The following is a 4,729-nucleotide window of genomic DNA, read 5'->3' as shown; positions in this document are numbered from 1 at the left end:
ACATAATATGAGCAGGTACAGTTCCAGTCACTCACTGCCAAGAGATAAATCTAAACCAGGTCAACACCTGCCATCTAAAATGGTCATAATTCTGAAAAAAAAGTCTACATTAGTGGTCATTTGTTTACAGTAGAAATGAGAATAATAATGAACATTTATCAAGCACTTAGCATGCTCTAAACACTCTTATAAGTGATTTGCATGTGTTATTAACAACAACCCTTTAAGGTATGTAAATAATGCCATTTCCCATTTCACAGATGAGTGAACTGAGACACTGAGTGGTTAAATGACTTGCCCAAGGTTACACAGCTAATGAGTGTGGGAGTCAGGATCCAAACTCAAGCAATCTGAATTCGTTTTACAATCGTGTCTCTGCAGACAGTTGGAACAATGATGAACTTAAACACCAACTCTTCACTACACATTAACCTATGACCATACACCAAGACCAAGATCATAGCTGTGTTGGTTTGCAGAAAGTGATTAAAAGGACGAACCCCATATATTTGATTGGAACCTGTTATCCTCAAACCCATTGAAACCTGTGATCATCAAACCCACCTTTCCTTGGCTTTCAAAATCCCCAGTAACAAGTGTCTCGACTGGTGGTAATTTTGAAAAGTCAAGAGGTGAATTCTGGTGATGTTCTTTTAGCTCTAAATTAAACTGCACCTAAAGTTGAAACAGTCCATGAATTTTTCTCTCTTTTTAGTTATATGAATTAATAAATTCCCCTCTTAAAAAACTGTTTGAAGGGCGCCTGGGTGACTCAGTTGGTTAAGCATCTGACTCTTTGATTTCAGCTCAGGTCATGATCCCAGGGTCATGGGATTGAGTCCCACATCTGGCTCTGTGCTGAGTGTGGAGCCTGCTTAAGATTCTCTCTCTCTCCCTTGGCCCCTCTCCCTCACTCATTCTCTGTCTCTAAAAAAAATTTTTTTTAAATTAAAACCTGAGTTTTAACAGAAGGAGCCATAACCAATATACTCTCTTCTCTAGCCCCCACCATTTCCACTCATCCAAAGGGATTTTCTTGGGGGTGGACCTATGACCCCAGCCAGTCTATTCAAAGTGGATCTCAAAACTTTTGTAGCATGATCAGGAAAGAAGATTTTTCTACTGGACTTGAAATAGGGAAGACATAAAAACCGAGAGGTACTATACCCAAGGTCACTGGAATCCTCTGTGCAGAGTCCAGGGAATCACTCAACTAAGGGAAGGTAGAGCCAAGAGATACAGAGAAACTGAACCCTGTGACATCATTTTAGTTCTGAATCCTTTTCAGTACCTTAACCCAATAAATTCCACTTTTTGGTTAAGTTCTACCATTAGTGACTGAAAAGAGTTCTAAACCACCTCTTTAATACTTCTCAGTTCATCTTCTCCTCTCATCTGACCTTGCCTTGGTTCAGGTTGACATTCTTTCCTTACAGGATGCCCCAGCTATCTATTATTATCTTACAAGGACCCTAACATGTAGTAGCTTAAAACAACAATGACTTATGATTTCCCCTGATTCTGTGCATTGGCAATGGGCGATTGCCCAGATTTATTAGTCAGTTTTACCACAGTGACACATGACTCCTTGAGTTGGCTCGTAACAACCAATGTCCTTCACTCTGCCATTACATGTTCACCACCACATCAGTGAAGGCTCTGCTTCTGCTCCCCATGTGTTTTCACATTCTGGGACCAAGGCTGCAGGGGTAGCTCCTATTGGAAACACTCCATTCCTATGGCAGAATGGAAAAGAGCAAGGAAGCAGGCGGAAACACACACAATGGCCCATCCTGTCACACCTCACTGATCAAAGCAAGACCCTGGTTTTGAGGGCTCCCCATAGCTGTCAGGGTAAATTAGGTTGGCACTCAAGGCACGTTATGAGAGGGTAAGTAAGATAAGGAGATACACGTACACACATAAACAGAAAGAGGAGATTTTATGTGTAGATGTGTATGCACACACACAGGATGTATACTACTCTCGAGACTCACACACACACATATACACAGTATGTTTAAAACTCGACTTATACATGGAAGGTGGAGAACCAGTCTCAGTCTGGGTCTGGGACCTATCCTTTTCTAATCAGGGAAAATTCAGGAAGGCCCACCCAAAAAAGCAGGCTCCTGTTGAGCCTGTTATGTGTTATGATTGCAGGCCTTAGTCCTAGTAATTCGTAGTAAGAAACAAAAAAGATAAAATTACCATCTTAGCCATTTTTAAGTCGATAGCACAGTAGTGTTATATGCACATTGCTGTACAACAGATCTCCTGAACGTCTTCATCTTGCATAACTGAAACTCTATGCCCATGGAACAAATTCCCATTTCCCTCTCCCTCCAGCCCCTGGTCCAGCCATTTGCTCCATCTGCAGGATCATCATAGCTCTGCTAGATGCCCCTGGTGCCAACTGCCCACCTTCCAGGCCTGCAGCCAAGTGATGCTTGGCCCCATGCTGTCTTCCTACAGCCTTCATCACAGAACTTCTTCTCAAAGCCTACTGCTGGGTCTGCCCCCAAGTACAGGCTTACCCATAAGCATCTAATTTCTACCTCCTTGCTGGCTACCAATCAGGAGCTGAGATAATAATACTGGTGATGTAAAATAATAATAGCATTTATCATTTATTGCATGATTCTAAGCACCATGGTAGATGCCTGACAGATATGATCTCTAACCCTTACATAACGTAGAAGTACTGCTACTCCCAGGTCTGTCTCTGTTTTCATCAGGCATCATTCTCGATGTAGATCTCAACCTTTGTTCAAATCCCCTAGAACGATCCACTAGCCCCAAAAGTATTTGTAAGCACTGTGGAATTTACTGGAGCTTCCCAGAGTGGAGTAGAGGCTTACGCTGCCCATCCAATAAAAGTTAAAATCCTCAACAGAAGTGGCTTTTGTCTAATGTCCTCTTTTGCTGTGCTATCATCAAGCCTCCTCCTCCTCCCACCTCCAAGGTTTAGCCTCCCTAATTTTATGCTGAATATACAATAAGGAAACAGGTAACAGAATATGTAACTAAATATCGCTTAAACAATAGTGTTTATTATGTCTGGAGGTATCATTTTCAGGCTTGGTTAATTCAGAGGCACAACAATGTCATCAAGCACCCAACTCAGGCACTTTCTTTCTGCCTTTCCTCTTTGCCATCCATAGCCTGTAGGTTTTTCATTGTCAGAGTTGTCCCTCATGGTCACATGATGGCTGCCATAGCTCCAGGAATATTATCTGCAGACAATTATAAGTAAAGATAAAAAGAGGAGCATTTCTCCTCATTCCCTGCCCACCCAACTGCCTCCCCCCCCCCAACATCAGAAATGAAAACGTTTCCCAGAAATATTTCAGAAGATTTACCTTTAAATTCATCCACCAGGATTGAGTTACAAACTTGTACCTTAATAATAAAAGCTAATATTCTTTATTCTATAGATTTGGAAAGTGGGTTCTGGACACAAGGGTGAAGTATGGGGAGAGAATGGTTGTTGAGAAGTAACCACCAGTCTCAGTCATACAGAACAGCTTGGTATCTGCTCACCTCTGTGTTCTGCAAAGAAAGCTGCCTGATTGTTAATAGGTCATGCTCCCTGCAAGTCAGGTTCACGGCCATCTAATACTGCTCAGAGAAGCTTCTTAGAGTCCCACCCCTGTCCCTAACCCCAGTGCAATTATCAAAGCACACGTTATCAAAACTCTTCCCTAAGAGGACATCTTGAAATACCTCTGCTGTCATTTCCATACACATAGCAAATCTGCATGCTGAGTGTTATTACCCCATTTTACAGATTTGGAAACTGAGCAGAGAATTGAAGTGCCTCAGCCAAATTAAAACAGCTATCAAATTGTAGATCAGAGTTTGAACTCAGGGCTGTCTGGCTCCCATGTACTTGCTGCCAATGAAAGCAGAACAGAGCACCAAAGAAGAAGGAATGGGCTACAATTGACCAGAAGGGTAAATAACCTCTTGCCCCAGTAGTAATTGAAAACCATTGCATGGTTCTAAGGAGGAACGCAATTTCTGTCCTTGGCTATCTCTAAGAGATAAAATAGAGCCGAGCTTTTAGCCCTTGGCTGAGGATACAGAGGCATTTTAAAGTGTCTGAATGAAGGAACACAAGCCTTGCTTCTGAGTTCCTGACACCCAACCCTTTAAGTGGGGCCTGGGGAGATCTTTATTCAACAGCAAACACTTACTCAGGACCTGGCCCCTGCCCTTGGAAAGGAGGTAAACAGATATTTTGCCTCTGTGTGGTAAGTGCTATTATGGAAGTGTGCACAGAGGCTGTGGGAGTGCTCGGGGGGGGTGGGGCGGGGGGATGGATATTAGAAACCCCAGAGATCATCATCCCCCTGACTGAGGTCATCTTGTGTTCCAGGACAGTGCAGTCACTCATGTTCAAAACAAGGACCCTGAGTCATGAGGAAAGACCTAAACTGGATTAGGTACACACCATTACACAAGGTGGGGGTGAGAAATGTTTTGGAAAGATTTCCTTTCAAAATGGTTTACTGGAAAACATTTTAGCAATTCTGAATGTAAATTTCAGGGTTTTGTTTGTTTTGAAGCTTGGTTTATGGAGCACTTCCCATGGCTTATGTATGTTACTTTATGAATGTACTAAGTAATTTGCATACATTATCTTGTTTAAAGCTTACAATAATCCTGTAAGGTACATAGTCCTATTTTCCCACTTAAAAATTAAAAAAAATTGGGGGGGGGGCTC

The sequence above is a fragment of the Herpailurus yagouaroundi genome, unplaced genomic scaffold (assembly GCF_014898765.1).
Source record: "Herpailurus yagouaroundi ecotype Mexico unplaced genomic scaffold, PumYag 197, whole genome shotgun sequence".
Taxonomy (NCBI): Eukaryota; Metazoa; Chordata; class Mammalia; order Carnivora; family Felidae; genus Herpailurus; species Herpailurus yagouaroundi.
The sequence above is the reverse complement of the archived record's forward strand: the minus strand, read 5'-3'. Positions refer to the sequence as shown.